This window comes from Euprymna scolopes, chromosome 40 (assembly GCF_053919585.1).
Source record: "Euprymna scolopes isolate OS-2025 chromosome 40, ASM5391958v1, whole genome shotgun sequence".
Lineage (NCBI taxonomy): Eukaryota > Metazoa > Mollusca > Cephalopoda > Sepiida > Sepiolidae > Euprymna > Euprymna scolopes.
The window spans coordinates 69,314,829-69,332,082 of NC_136521.1; the positions used below are offsets into that span (position 1 = coordinate 69,314,829).

The following is a 17,254-nucleotide window of genomic DNA, read 5'->3' on the forward strand; positions in this document are numbered from 1 at the left end:
ACAAATTCCTGACAAACCACCCCCTTAAGTAAGACACTTTATCAAATCTCCAATACTAACGATTACTACGATACTATCCCATTGATTACTGTACACGCAATAACCCTTATCCCCGAGTGGCTTCCGGGCCTTGATAAGTGGTGACTACCTTGTAAAAAAAAAAAAAAAAAAAAAAAAAAAACGCATCAACAACGCTCGTCTTGTCTTCAACCACCTTTACACCCGTCTCGACACGAAATCACTTTGAGAACAAAGATCAGGTTCTACCATGCCCGTGTTCGTGCCATTCTTCTGTATGGTTATGAAACGTGATCTATGTGGGTCTCTGATCAGCACAAACTTAGGGTGTTTGATCATCAGTGTCTACGCCGCATCCTCCGGGTTCACTGGCAGCATTTTGTCCCCCAACACTGTGGTCCACACACGTTGCAAGAGACGTCTTCTCTCGCAAAAACCATCCTCATGAAGCATCTGCGCTGGTTTAGCCATGCCCTCCGTCGTTGACCAAGCGATGTTCTCTGCAAGACCATCGACTCCACTACAAGGCTGGAAGAAATGTTGCAGTGGACAACTGAAGACTTGGATCAAGACGGTCTAACGAGACTCAGAGTTGATTCTGGATCCTCACCTCTACGTCGCTGGAACATGGTTGCTGCGGCATTGGATCGTCGGGCATGGTCAGCTTCAGTTTGATCGACAGTAATAGCCGAAACAAGTACAAGTATTATAGCGTCACTGACCATCCATAGAAATTGACACTGAAAATAACACAAAATGATGACGTTGCTGTTAATTTGTAAAACACTGACGTTTTAAACATTTCTCTGGAGATGCCTAATGTAATCTTAAAAAAAAAAAAAAAGAGAAATATTTTTTTGCAATTATGTTGTTTGTGTGAAAATATTCAATAGACAACGCTTAATTCAATGATAATATCGGTAGTTCGAGAAATTAATTTTTCTTCGAGTTAGATCGAATTCATTAATATGAGCTTTAGAGGTTTTTTAGTAATGTTTCTGAAAAAATTAATTTTTCTTTTTTATTGTTACAAATTATGATGCTTTATTTTCATAAAAAAGCAAAAATAAATTCTTTTTTTTTTCTTTTTTTTTTACACTACTGAAAATCATAACTTTAGTAAATGTGTTTCTTGTTTAAACAAAATAATTAATTTCTGTTAAGATTCAAATAAAAATAATGGGTTTCGTGATCATTATTTGATAAATACTGAGAATTTCATTAAAATTGGTTATTTTCCTGGTTTTTGGCGAATTTTTAAGCTAAGAAAGAGGTCAAAATGTTTATATATTTTGAGCTTCGGTTATTCATTTTGCAAGTACCTAGTACTTACTTGTCATGTCGAAAATTGTAATATATTAAAAAAAAGAAAATTTATCGAGTAGAAAATTATTTATAGTTAAAAGTAATTTTTACGTAAAATTGGGAAAAAATGATGTGAACACCTTGAATATTGCGAATATAGGGGTCATACTTGTCTCCCTTTTCGACACTTTAATAACTGTTTTGTTTTAGCCGATACTGATAGGCTTTTTCTTTTTTACTAAAAGCACGATTACAGTTGTTCTACTCGAATTTTCGTAATTTTTGGATATGTTACTATTTTCGACATAATAAAATAAGTACTGTTGTTCTGGCTTCAAATCACATTTAAAAAATCGATCTGTCGACTCTGTATTAACAAGCAGTTGTTACAAGCACCATGCTAAGAATTTCAAGTCATTTTAAATGACTTTCAGATTTGGAAGAGTCACGAAGTAAGTCCCTCTCTCTGTTATTAAAATATTTGAGATGATTCTGTTGGATTTAATTTCATTTTTTTTTTTTAATTGCATTTTAAAAATATTAAGTTTTGATTTCAGTAAATATTCGATTAATATTTAAAAAAAAATGTGTGGTGCAAAGTTACATCGACACGAGAAACACAGACATCTCACACAAATTAAAGATTTATTTTAATGCAATTTTCAATTTTTTTTTTTTTTTCTTGTTTTATCGATTAATTTTAATCTCGTATTATTTTCGACTTTTCATGCGAAACTAGTTGCCGCCTTCGTTCGCTAAATATGGCCATTTAAAAACTGCCGTGTATTTTCGGAAGCTAAATTCGTTACATGATACGTGGTAGAAAAACGTGTCGCCGTTTTTTATGCCGTCTGTTATGATTTCTGTAATTTTTTTTCTTTTTCTTTTTTTAGGAAAGTTCATTTTCTTATTTCATCAATTGTCGATTCGGTTAATATTGTTTGGCATAATTTTCTGTAAAATTACTTTATTATTTATTTATTTATTTATTTTTTTTTCAAATGAAAATAAAAGAAAAGATTCCTGTGCAGATTAATCCTTCTTGGAAGGACGATAACTCTATCTGGCTTTAATCGAATAGTTTTGTAGTAGAAACAGAGTTAACGCCCTTGTCGTTTTCTATGATCTCATGTCCGAAGAAAATTGGTGTAAGTCCAGAATTCAACGTTTTTTTGTGTTTTATTTTTAAAAAAAAAGTCTTTATAGCGAATGGAATGAAAAGATATTTTAAAAAAGCACGTAAATTAATTTTTTTTTTTTTTTTTTTTTTTTTTTTTTTTTTGTAATAAAAAAAAAATCAAATTTTATTGTTAGCTCAGTGAGTGTGATGTCAGATGTCTTGATTCGCCATGTTTAATAAAGGGAGACAACTCTATTCAAACTACTGAGATTTTAAAATCAGTCGTATAATAGCTACAACATGCTACTAATTACTAAAAATAAAAAAAATAATTTTCTTAGCTAAAAAGTGGGGACCATAGATTGGAGCTCAGACGAGCACTTGCCATGAAAATAACGATAACGCAGAGGCAGGCTCGCAACGTCTCTTCTGTGGGAAAGAGCTTGACATAATATAAAAAATGGTTAATTCCTATTTCAGTCTCGTAAATTAGTGATGTAGAGGTATTATTCTTAAACATCTATCTCCTGACCAGTAATAATAATTATTTCCTGCACTGATGATTATGAAAGCATGAAACACTAGATATAGAAATAATTAATATTTGTAATTATAAACCCCTTTAAAATTTTGGTACTAGTGCACTTATTGATCCGTGCTGAAATAATATTGTTTAAAAAGCTATTCTTAACATGGGGAGGGGGGTGTTTTGTACCTATTCTATACTTTAACCTTAAAATTGAATTAAAAAAAAACGTAAACCTTTGATTAAACTTGGAAATACGATTTTAAAAAAATAGCGCAGATCAGTAAGTGCACTAGTACCAAAAATTTTTAAGTTGAGACCTGTCTGGGAAATAAACAAAAAAAGGAGTCAACTAGTGATATGCAATGTTCATGACTTCTGCTCGTTAGAACACGCTTAATTATTTAACTGATGTGCCTGTATTTGCCATTTATAGGTGTTAAATTTCTCAATTCTCACGGCAATTAATGCTGGCCTGGAGGTAACGTCTTAACAAATGGAGTTAAAGATAACTTTGGAACTGGGTTTGAATCTCTTGACCAGTAGTAATTGTCACTTCCTGCACTGATGATTGTGAAGGCATGAAACACTAGTGTCTGTAGGTATAAAAATAACTATATATATATATATATATACACACACACACACACACACACACTGGGTGGGGGTGGCTTTGCCTGATTGTAAAATATGCTTAAATATGATATTTTAATTTGTCCAGATTTCATATATATTATTATAGTCATGAATTCATCAGTAAAAAATATTTGGATGCCATCAGCTAGAATTGAAACTGAAAGCAAAACCATAGCATTCAAAGCTTGTGATGTTACCAACGTAACACGCATATGAACTGATTAAAAATAAACTAAGATGAATGTCTAAAATGTTTAACGATTTTTTTTTTTTCAATTTTGACCGCTTTTTGACCCCTGAAAATGTATTTTAACCGGCTTAAGACCCATAATAGACCGGTCCATAAAAAATCCAATCATTTGAGGCCCCTTGCACCGCTCTGCGACTTTGTTTCAGGGGAGATGGTTTGAAAATATGGAGACAGACAGACATAGCTTTTTATATATTAGATGGTCCATGCTTTTAGTACAAAAACAAGCACAAAAATCATTAAAATAACTAAAGCAAGTTTCTTTGTACATGTAGGGTTGCAGAATTGGAATACGTATTTTAATGTCTTTGTTTTTTTTTATTTTTTTGTTTTTTTTATTGCATTTTCACCCTAAAACAAGGCACATTGCCACTTTGATCTAGGGGGCTACTATCAGGGGCAACAACTACTGGGGCACTATGTTGGAATTTGGGCAGCAAGATGTCGGTTCACGTTACATTTGAACTTCTGCATGTCAGTACAGTTGACCAAGCAGGGACCTGGTATGGAATTCCGGAGTCTAGCGGTTCTGGGGAAGAAACTACTGGAGTAGAAAGATCTTTTACATCTAGGGATCTCTACTGTGTGAGTGGGATTTAGCTGCCTGTCGGGTTTGTCGAGGGTGTCTATGTTGTGGGGGCACAAGTGTCTGCAGTTTGCCAGAGCATTCACCATTAAAATATGTTTAGAGATTTAAAACTCTGATAATTAAGATTCTTATATGTCCGACTTCAAAATTAAATGCCCCCCTCCCCAATTTATAGTTGCTGTTCATTATAGACTAGTCAAGGAAGAGCGCTAACTGAACTTTATAAAGATGGCGACTTAATTTTTCAGGTCTAGTTTAGTGATATTTTAAACCAATGCGTTTCAAGTGAAAATATTATGTACTTATGTGTCATGTCGAAATTAGTATAAATTCTAAAAATTACAAAAAAAAAAATGATTGGGTATGAAAATAATTACAAGTAAAAATAGTATTTATTGAATTGAGTTTTATTGTTTGTTATAATGTGGAAGAGTTGTGCAAACAATTTAATATAACTGATTTATCTCCCTTAACTTAAATTAAGAGTCTGCCATTTTTATTTATTTTGTTAAAAATACATTTAGCACGTCTACTGGACCATTTTTTATAAATTTTTGGACTTTATACTAATTTCGACATGACACATACGTAAAAATGTTTTCACCTGAAATGCGTTGGTTTAAAAAAAAAAAAAAAAGCACCAATTTACACAAGCACTTTGTTTGAAATTTTTTCATTATTTTTACTTTTTTTTATTGGTTGATTTTTAAAATTTTTTTTCATTAAAAGAAAGTACAGCTTAACCCGAATATAAGAGACCCCACTGGCGCACATCTGTCTTATATCCGGGTTACACTGTACATTAATGCTGGCTCTAATTTGTGACCCGCAAAAATCTCTTATATTCGGAGTTTTCTAGACTATACATTAACACAGGCTCTAATTTGTGGTAAGAGAAAATCTCTTATATTCGGGTCTCTTATATCCGGGTTACACTGTATTAAAAAAAAATTTTTTTTTGTAATAATACCGAAACCCATTTCACTCAATAATTGACAAGACTTTTTTGCCTTCGAAATTCCATGGTTATAAAAATAACCTTTACAACTTTTAATTAATTACCTAACATCTATTTTAAATCTATCTGGAGTATTTTTATTTTTATCGTGTGAATTTTGTCATTGAATATTTCATATTGCAGAAATAATGTCAGCATAATCTTTATATTAGTCGACTTAGACATTAAAAATTATAAAAAGAAAAGAAAATTCTACGAAAGTTTTCCGTTTAATTTTTGGTAGACACTAATTTAATTTAAATGAAATTTCAAGTTTTTAATTATCTAGAAATAAAACAAAAATATATAGAAATAATATTGGGGTTCAGGGCTGGGAACAGGAGTGCATCTAGTGTCCTTAATTCCTGGGTAACGAAGGGGAGGGGTACTTTTTAATTGCCAAATTAAAAAATAATTAAGTATGATTTAATAATTTAAAACTATTTAACTTTAATATTTAATTTGGGTTGCCTTGAAAATTGTTTAGTTAACCAATTAAAAATCTTCTCTATGTAACAATAGATATGGGCAAATCAGCAGCAGCTTAAGGATAGCTGATTAGCGAAAATATTAGCAGCAGCTGTTAAAACACATATGTAAATAAGCAAGTGAGTGAGAGCTTGCATTACAAGAAAAATAAACAAAAATGCATCACGTGATCAAGAGGAGAAGCAAGTTGCGTGTCGAGCAAGATGGATGTTTGAAGTTGCCAGTTGCAAAATGCTGGCTAACGGCCAATGCGAAGTGGCGAGGACAAAGTCTTTTGAAAAACATGTGTGCAAAAAGACTTCTGCAATATAATCAAAAAAAAAAAAAGAAGCATTTTTTTGGAAGAACCCCAAATAAATACATTTCATTTGCACTTTAAAAAAATGCAGAGTCGGATTTTTTTTTTCTTTCCATTTTTATTTGTTTTGTGATAGTCATCAAAGAAGCAAGCGTCCATGTGTTTGTGCCTTATGTGGCTGTATATAAAAATGACAACAATAATGAACTTGCCCATTAGTGGGATGTGAAAGAGAGGTGCGATGAAGATTGAATTAGCTTTTTATACCAAACCCAAGTCACGTTTACAGGTCATGTGATGGGGGGGGGGGGATAAAAACTGTGCGAGAAGTGGAAGAGTGGCAGAAGGGAGGAAATGAAGTTAATTAGCATTTTGTTTAACCACTACCAGGAAGCAATTGTTGCAAGAATTAAGTTCTTTTTTTTTTTTTTTTCTTTTTCTTTTTTGAAAGGAAAAATCGGCAACTGAAGTTATTTCAAAAAACTGTTTTTGGCCATTTTTTTTTTTTTTTTTTTTTTTTTCCCAAAAACTTGCAATCCTGTTTGGTGGTGGAGTATTGGAACAGACATATGCATATGTGGCCGGCCTTCCAACCCATGTAAAGCAACTGCTGAGAGCCCCTACCAGCATTTCAGCAACACCCCTGGAACACTTGCTGGAATGCGCTCGGGCCATCATCAGAGATGAGGAGGACCAAGGAGAACCAGTTGTGATGGCAGCGCAGACAGCCCAGAATAGTACAGGGAAGACTACTAGTCTGAGCCCCGCAACTAATGGGAGATGTTTCCGCTATGGCTGACAGGGTCATTTTGCAAAAAGTTGCACTGACGGGGCGGGGATGAATGCGCCACTTCCAATACGGCGGTATTGGACACCGAGCCTAAAACTGTGGGAGACATGTTAGGGGACAGGACGTCAGCGCCGCTCTGCTCCCCGGACAAGACATAAGGGAGGCACAACCCACAATGACTGCATACGTAAACCAAGTGCCCTGCTTAGCTTTTCTTGACTCGGGCTACTCACATACCATAGTGCGTACTAGACTGTCGAACCTGGAATAAGAACATCAAAGTCATCACAATAGGCAGACACAAGCATGCTGTGGAGCTGGAACTGTGAAGATCCATATGGACTCTGTTGTAGCTGTGAAATCAATGTGTTGGTGATGCAAGGGGATTTGCTGGAGTTCGACTTATTGCTAGGATATGATGCCATCAAGGCCCTGGGGGGAATTATCATTGAATGAGACAGAAGAGTTTGCTTTTGGAAACCTCTGTGTGCCATGGCCCACATCGAGCGCCCTGATTTCAAGGTGGACTACAACTATTGCCAGAAGGCCTGGACTACATCATGGAAGTGGGCGCCAATCAAACTTAAGAATGACATCGCAGAGTACCCCATACCTGACAAGGCTCGTAATAAATACAGGCAAGATCTTGAGGCGTGGATCCGAGATTGATCGTTGATTGCCTACCCTGGTGACAAGCTTGGACCTCCCAAAGGTCTGATACCCTCATAAGTCGAAAGTAAGATCGGTGCTGGACTATCATGAACTCAACAAGCACATTGCAGCACACATTGCTGATGCTGACGTGTGCATTAGTAAACTGAGGGAATGGTGCCAAAAAGGCTCTAATATGTCAGTATTAGATTTGTGGAAGGCCTATTTGCAGGTGCAAGTGGAGGAGATATTATGGCCATTTCAGACAGAGGTACTGCTTGACACGACTCGTCTTTGGTCTGAATGTGGCACTGCAAATCATGAAGACTATTGTGAATGCGGTGCTGTCCCAGGAAAAGATCATTGAGGATGCAACATCAGCCTACATTGACGATGTACAGTCTGCATCATATGTCAGCTAAAAATTAGCTCAGTTTGGTCTGGAGTGCAAGGACCCTGAACATCTGAAAGATAGAGCACGTGTATTGGGGTTGGACATCTGTGAGGGAGAAGGCACCCTATGATGGAGGCGTGGCAGTGGGATTCTGGGCATCCCAGACGTTATTACATGGCGGACCGTTTTTTTCCTTGTGTGGGGAAACTTGTTGGTCACCTATCAGCCTGTGGCTGGCTCAGTGTAGGTGTGACTAAAGATAGGGCGAATTTGCTGACCACAGTTGGGACGATGTACCTAATGATGCCCTCCTAACTCTAATGATAATGGAAACTCTGGAGAGAGTAAATGAAAAGGACCCTGCCCGTGGGGAGTTGTGTGACTATGTAAATGTGTGGGTCGATGCCAGTTCATTGGCATTGGGAGTCTCATTAAAACAAAGAGGAAATGTGTTTGAGGACGCATCTTGGCTGCGACCCGTGTGATGCTCAGCACATCAACCTGGCAGAATTGGATGCTGTTGTGAAAGGTATAAATCTGGCGCTGCAATGGTGGTCGAAAAAATTGCACCTGTACACAGATTCTGTGTCTACTAGGGATGGGACAATTCCAATATTTTTTCTGGTTCCAATCCAATTACCGATTCCGTATTAAATTCCCGATTCCAATTCTTTATAAATCTCTAAATATTTAACTATAAAGTTATTTTTCACGATTACCGTAAAAACACGTTAAATGTGCAGATATTTTTTTCAAACAGAAGAATACACTTGTGATAATATTTTACTAATAATTTAAAATTAATATATATTCATTATTTTAGTATTACTATCAGTGGGAGAATATTTTTCTTTAAAGAAAATCAAATAAAAAAGCCAATTAAAAGAATCGTTTTTGGCATCGGAAAATAGGCATAAATTTTTTTCCAATTTCGATACCACAAAAAGTTCTGATTTTTTTTTTTTTTTTTTTTCCTATTCTGATTAATCGTCCCAACACTAGTGTCTTCCGTCTTCCACTGGGTGTCTGAAACCCTTTTGCGATGAACGAGGATCCATACTAATGCGGTCAGTGAAATGTTGATCTGGCGAAGACTAGACACGCTGAAGAGTATGATCTCTGAGTACGGGCTACCACTGAGTGTAACGCTGGTAGCATCACCCTGTAATTGTGCTGACCAATTAACCCGTGTGCCTCACAAATGGTATGAAGCCGTGAAAATGGGTGGGGAGCACACTGTTCGATCTTGTGCAGTTGCAGTTGGCGCAATTAGCTCATGTCAAATAAAGGAGATTCATGCACAAAGCGGACATCCAGGTATCAAGAGAACCTTATATTTGTGAGGCGCGTGGACCCAGATTGACAAGGGCAGATGTCAGGCAGATCGTCAAGCACTGTAAGACATGCCAATCTATTAATCCTGCGCCAAAGCAATGGCAGAAAGGGCAATTGGAAGTTAAGTACATATGGCAACGGGTGTTGATGGATATTACCCATTACAGTAGTAACCACCATTTTTTTCTTTAGATCGAATAAACTCAAATCAAGCAATATTATAAAGAGCATATAAAACAAAGAAATAATATCTTTAGTTTTTTAAAATCGGCCCAGTAGAACTGGAGTGATGACCAGTCAAAGTATCAAAAAACGTGTGGTTCACTGGACATTTTGCCTTAAGTCAGTCCTATTCAAATGCATATAATCTTGTGACTGAAAACGTTAGGAAATTGGCACAATTTATAGACTGATACATCTTTAAAAGCTGTATCTTCAGATCTTTTTAAGATATGATGATGAAATTTTGAACATATCATAATATTATGAAGGTTCAGTTGGCTTTATTTACGACCATCTCACTTGGTAACTTACGGATAATTAGCATACTAATTAGAATATTCCAATTTCATTTGAATTGCTTTAAGTAGAAACATCATAAAAACAGCTAAGAAAAATGTTAACTAAGGCTTCATCATCACAGGAAGTATTATTCTGATGGACATTATCATTTGCCATTATAACATCATGAAAAATCCAAGATGGCGACCGGGAAATCCAAAATGGCCACCACGACACGATTCAAAGAAATTATTAGCAAAATATGTCTTGTAACATATCAAATTAAAGGAAATTTTGTACAGGTCAGAATTGTTTTCAAGTACATTAAACTAATCAGCATAAGTTTCATTTTAACGGTTTTAAATAGAAGCATCATAAAAAAAAAAAACAGTTAAACATGTGAAATATTCTGATGGACATTACATTTGTCATCATTACACCATGAAAAATCAAAGATGACAACCAGGAAATGGCCACCACGAGACGATTCAAAGAAACTATTAACAAAATATGACTTGTAGCATATCAAATAAAAGGAAATTTTGTACAGATTACAATTATATTTTCAAGTTCATTAAACTAATTAGCATAATAAAATTTCATTTTAACGGTTTCAAGTTACCGTGACATCCGATGAGTTTCTACCGCTATTTTGTATAATTTTTTATTTTTAAGTCATTGTCGAGACTGCAAGACACATTGTGGCCATTTTTTTTCTTGTTCTCATATAACGCTCGACAATACTTTTTTTTTTTAACAATAAATAGTTACAACACCAAAAATTTATTGAGGTACTTGCCTTTGGTAACATGTTTTTTGACCACTTCTTCATACTTCTGTGGATTGTAAAACAAACCCAATAAGTTATTCTTTTATTTAACTGGAAAAGTGGTTTATGCGTTTTAACTCATTTAAAAGCGTGGCCATTGTCGGTCATTCCTTTCCAAAGAATTTTTTTTTTTTTTTTAAATATTCTTTTCCTTTCCAAAATTAAAAACTTATGTTTTTTAAATAACAAAAAAAAAAAAAAAATGAATACTTTATGTTCGTAAGTCGACAAACACTTTGTTTACAGATTTTTTTTGTGCGCAACAACGCACGACAATTCTCATATGGGTTTGTCACTATTTCTATCGACTCGTGCTTAAGTTTTTCTTTTCAAATTTTAGGACAAAAGAAGTTAATACCCTCGCTATTAAATGGTGTCTGAACAGTTTCTATCTTTACTTATTTTTCTATTACAAAGCGTTAACTTTTAGATGTTTTATTTGCGACTCGAAAACCAAGAACAATATGCAAAAAAACAAAACATCATGCAAAAAACAAAACAATATGCAAAAAAACAAAACAATATGCAAAAAAACAAAACAACATGCAAAAAAACAAAACAATATGCAAAAAAACAAAACATCATGCAAAAAACAAAACATGCAAAAAACAAAACAATATGCAAAAAAACAAAACAATATGCAAAAAAACAAAACATCATGCAAAAAACAAAACAATATGCAAAAAAACAAAACATGCAAAAAAAACAAAACAACATGCAAAAAAACAAAACAACATGCAAAAAAACAAAACAACATGCAAAAAAACAAAACAACATGCAAAAAAACAAAACAACATGCAAAAAAACAAAACAACATGCAAAAAAAACAAAACAATATGCAAAAAAAACAAAACAATATGCAAAAAAAAACAAAACAATATGCAAAAAAAACAAAACAATATGCAAAAAAAACAAAACAATATGCAAAAAAAACAAAACAACATGCAAAAAAAAAAAACAATATGCAAAAAAAAACAAAAAAAAAACGATATTCATTGTCGGTCATTCTTCAAAGAATTTACTTAAAAATATTCTTTTCCTGTCTATTTAAAAACTTGTTTTCTAAATAACAAAAATAAAATGAATATTTTATGTTCGTAAGTTAATTGATGAACGCTTGTTTACAGATTTTTTGTGTGCGCCATGACGCACAAAAAATCTCATGTTTTGCGCTTGTCACGACTTCTATCGACTTGTGCTTAAGAAGTTTTTATCCAATTCTTTTCAATTTTTGGGACAAAAATTAAAATATTCGCTATTAAATAGCGTTTGAACACAGTTTCTATCTTTACTTATCTTTGTACTATAAAAGCGTCAACTTTGAGATATTATAACTTTTGACTGGAAAGACGTACGTGTTGGGTTCAAATTCCGTAGCATGGACGCAGCATCAGCTAAGACGTTAGGTTTTTTTCCACCTTTTCCTATTTTGCGTTACTGGTTCGAGCCTGCCTTCTACCACATTTTTTTAACACCTCTCTCCACCCAAACTGTCTACTGTTGTTTTGACCCCCTCCCCCACCATTTTTTTTTTTAACCCCTTAATCTCCACCCCCTCGTGGGGTTCCTTACTGCACTTTTATTGAGTAAATTCATTTTATTTATTTTAGTAATACAACATACTTTTTATGATATTTTGCGCTGACAAACCCAGTAGTAAATTCGTGTAAAAGTTGTTTTAATAGCAAAACAGCAGCAGGAAGGAGCAAATAATCGTGCAATTTTAGTAAACTAGTTTATGTATGATGAAAACATGGCACGACTAAATGTCCGATTCGGCTGCTGCTGATTCAAGCAACTTTATATGTTGTTTCTATATGACAAACAGCAAGAGCAGTCAGTCGTCGTACATTGATCGCGAATAATTTTGGTCGTACATATTTTGTAAACCCGCAAATTCAACAAAGGTAAAAGATAATCTCCTTGGAGGGTAGGGGAAAACAACTAAAAAATAAAAAAGTTGTTACTAGGGCCCTCCTAACCCTCGCTAGATAGCAGACCGCCCACTGTTTTCCGGCTTGATGAAGGCCGAAAACAAGCAGGTCGATTCAAACACTTCTTCGTTCATTATATACTCTTGACCTTTTTTTTATAGGACATTTTGAAGATTCTTGCCTTCAAATGACGACCGAATGTGGCGTCAGCACTTTGATTAAGTAACCAAAGTCAAAAAGAATTATTTTAGTCTTGCATTTTCATCGTACGCTGAAATTAGTAAAAAATATATATATATATATATATATATATTAGGTTTCTTTTAAAACATACAAAAGTATAACTTATATTAAAGTTACATCTTGTTACATATGGGTGGGTAATTCTGTGGTTCTACCTAAGTAAGCAAAAACCAAAAATAACTTTTCTCATTTAATGTGCCACGTTTTTTATTTTTTGCATTTTTTAAAGACTCAGCTGTTTTGCCTTTCAAGTTGCCCCCTCCCCTTTCCCACGGACATATTTTTATTTGGGAAGAAAGCATTCCTGTGACAACAACCTTGTTGCTTGTTAACAAACCGATGTTTTTTTTTTTTAATATCTTATCTTAAGCAAAAACAATGTTACTTGATTGTCATGTCGAAAATAGTAATTTATCCAAAAATTACGAAAATTCGAGTGGAACGCCACGGATATTCTTCAGGTCAAGATTAAAGTGTAGTATCTGTTCTTCAGATGCTACACTTCAATTTCTTGTTCTCTGTCAGCGGAGGAGAAATCCTTCACGACTGAGACAATTTTTATTTTTGTTCCTTTTCTTCACATTAAAAACATTTTAAAAAAAAACGACTCTGTCTCGTGGGGAGGCACTGTAAATAGGTACAAGTAATATGTAATATTCGTTTCGAGTTATGTCTCCTCTGTGTGAACTCTTCACTGTCTGCTTTATAATGGCTAAGAAAATGCAATTTTACCCAATTTTCCGCAAAAATTACTTTTAACCGTAAGTAATTTTCTATTTGAATTTTCGTAATTTTTGGATATATTGCTATTTTCGACATATAAATTAAGTACATAATATTGTTTTTTGCGTAAAACATCTGTAAAAAATCGATCTGTCGACTATCTCTTAACAAGCACCTATATTATTTATTTAATGATTAATATGAGAACTCAGTGCTTTCATACGACAGAGACGCATTCGGATGTTTTTTTTTTTTTTTTTTTTTTCTTAGAACAAATTCGTGTAAATTAAGAGTATAGTTATAAGCCGAGAACTCATAAAAAAAAAAAACTAAACTCTGACTGGCGATATCGTAAAAAGGGTGGGTGCTTTCTTAGAACTGCACGCCTGTGGAACTCTGTTCCGTCTGCCTGCTTCCCACCGGACTACAACTTGGATGTCTTCAAGTCCAACGTTAACAAATTCCTAATGAACCGCCCCCTTAAGTAAACACTTCATCAAATCTCCACACTAACGTAATGTACTTGCAATAACCCTTATCCCTGAGTGGCTTCCGGGCCTTGATAAGTGGTGATCACTGTGTAAAAAAAAAAAAAAAAAAAAAAAAATCCTTCACTGCTTGTGTAGATTGATCTTCTAAACTAATGCATTTCAGGTGAAAACATTATGTACTTATGTAGTATATAAAAATTAGTATACATTCTAAAAATGAAGAAAACTGCTCCAGCAGATGAGCAAAAAGAAAACAAAAAAAACTTTCATAATTACCTTCTGATATTTTGTTTAAAAATGTCAGTACTCATCATGCACTTATTGATCCGTGCTGAAATAATGCTATTATTTAAAAAGCTATTCTTAACATGGGGAGGGGAGGGTGTTTTGTACCTATTCTGTACTTTAACCTTACAATTGAATAAAAGAAAAAAAAACTTTAATTAAACTTGGAAATACGATTTAAAAAATAGAGCGGATCAGTAAGTGCATTACTAGGTGCATCAGAATTTTTGTAGGAATTTTTGACACCCCTAACACGAAACTGCGAATAAAATATAAAAAACTCGTAATTTCTTTTTTAAAAGTGGGTTGTTTATTTTCTTTATGGATTATACTTCCAAAATAAACTATCAAAGTTATTTTAAAAGTAATAGAAATATTTTTTTTTATTTTTTAAAAAACAGTAATGAATTTTACGAACTCAATATTTTTCAATTTTTAAACTTTAAAAATGTATCAAAATTTTTCTATTGATTCTATTTTTATGATATTTTCAGGTTCAATGTGAAATGTTATGCTCTTTCCAATAAACCGAATATAATATTTTAGACAAACGTTTTTTTTTTTTAATTTACGCCCCCCCCATTTTCAAGTGTCTATTAAAAAGTAAATAATTAATTTACTCAAAGTTTTATATATCACAAATTGAAGAGAAAAGGTCAATAAATAATATATTCAAATTTAAAACAAAAAAAAAGTAATGTTTTTTAGAAATTTACCTGTAAAGTTCGAAGTTTAAAACCTTTTTTTTTTAACCACGTTGTTTGCTTTTTCTTTTTTTTTTTTTTTTTTTTTTAATGAAACCTTGGTCCTTGCTCCTTTAATTAAAAAAAAAAAAAAAAAAATTAGGGCTTGAATTACATTTTTCGAGTAGTTATAAGCTTGGAAAGACAGGGGGTCGAATAATTCATGCCTCCTATTTTGAAATGTCTATTAAAAAGTAAATAATTAATTTACTCACCAAAGTTTTATATATCACAAATTGAAGCGAAAAGGTCAATAAATAATATATTCAAATTTAAAAAAAAAAAAAAAGTATTTTTTAGACATTTACCTGTAAAGTCCGAAGTTTAAAACCTTTTTTTAAAAAAACCCACGTTTGTTTTTTTTATTTTTTTTAATGAAATCTTGGTCCTTGCTCCTTTAATTGAAAAAAAATTAGGGCTTGAATTACATTTTTCGAGGAGCTTGGAAAGACGGGGTGGAATTATTCACTATTTTTCACGATATTTCTGACACACCTAGTGCATTACTGCATTAGCACCAAAATGAAAATCACCCCTGCTCAGGTGCATGCTATCATAAAAAAACCTTGACACTTCAAAAGCATGTGGACCCGATCTCATCCCAGCTGTGCTATTAAAAAGGTGCTCAGCCGAAGTAGCTTCAGTTCTCTCCAAACTCTACAACAAATGCCTTAATGAATCTTGCTTTCCGGACTGTTGGAAAACTGCTTCTGTGGTACCAGTATTCAAGAATTCTGGCGAAAGAACTGACCCATCAAATTATCGCCCCATTAGCCTCCTCCCACTTTTGTCCAAAATATTTGAGACCTTAATTAACCATGCTCTAGTCCATCACCTTACAGATGCTAAACTTCTGACCGACCAACAATATGGATTTAGACAAGCCCGTTCCACAGCAGACATTCTCACTGTAATCTCTGAACGCATATACCATTCACTGAACAAAGCGGGAGAGGGCAGAGCGGTAGCTCTAGATATATCTAAGGCTTTTGACAGGGTATGGCATGAGGGTCTCCTCAGGAAGATTAGATCATACGGTATCACTGGTAGAATACTTAACATAATTAAATCCTTCTTAGATAAGAGAAAAATCCAGGTTGTCCTCAACGGTCGTACATCTAAACAATATGATAAAAATGCGGGAGTGCCCCAGCGATCTATCCTTGGACCTCTACTGTTCCTGATATTCATAAATGACCTCCCCGACAAAATTGCCTCTGAGATGGGTATATATGCTGATGACACCACACTCTATAGCAGGCACGACAGGAAAACAAATGAACATATATCTAAAGTAATGGCAGAAACACTAGAGGATGACCTCCAATCAGTAGTGGAATGGGGACAAAAATGGATGGTCACGTTCAATGCCACCAAGACTAAACTGGTTTCATTCAATAATTACAAGAAACCTTCTCTACCACCTATAGCAATGGCCAACGACTCTTTATCTGAGAGTACGTCTTTCAAGCTCCTTGGCTTAACGTTCACAGGAAACATGAGTTGGAACAATTACATCGAGAGCATTGCCAGGGCCGCTGCAAGGAAGGTGGGCTCTTTCTACCGTGCTAGAAAACTACTAACACCCGAAAGTATCCTGTACCTCTATAAGGCAACCATTCGCCCATGTATGGAGTATTGCTGTCATATTTGGGCTGGTGCATCGGCTACTAGTCTCTCGCTCCTTGACAGGGTTCAAAAGAGTCGCAAATCTGATAGGCCCTAAACTGGCATCTAAGCTTCAGCCTCTGTCCCATCGACGTAACGTTGCATCCCTCTGCCTGTTCTACAAGTATTTTAATGGTGAATGCTCTGATGAACTGCAAGCACTTGTGCCCCCACGACGTGAACACCCTCGACAGACCCGACAAGCTGCAAAATCCCACCCCCACACAGTAGAGATCCCTAGATGTAAAAGATCTTTCTACTCCGGTAGTTTCTTCCCCAGAACCGCTAGACTTTGGAATTCCATTCCAGGTCACTGCTTCCCCAACTGTACTGACATGCAGAAGTTCAAGTGCAACGTGAACCAACATCTTTCTGCCCAAATCCCTACATAGTACCCCAGTAGTTGTTTCGCCTGATAGTAGCCCCCTACACCAAAGTG

General features: G+C 34.6%; 1 protein-coding gene across 4 annotated transcripts in view; it reads left to right on the top strand.

Moving 5' to 3' along the window:
- Nucleotides 1-17,254, top strand: part of LOC145265613 (interferon-related developmental regulator 1-like) — an 89,755-nt gene that overhangs the window by 15,108 nt on the left and 57,393 nt on the right. The window contains exon 1 of one of the 4 annotated variants that reach the window (XM_080121639.1): nucleotides 1,670-1,775. The exons of 2 other annotated variants lie outside the window; for them this stretch is intronic. The gene's annotated coding sequence lies outside the window, so the exon portion shown is untranslated. Of the gene's footprint in view, nucleotides 1-1,669; nucleotides 1,776-12,537; nucleotides 12,636-17,254 lie in introns of those variants that run through there. One more of the 4 variants, XM_080121638.1, reaches the window with a different exon arrangement.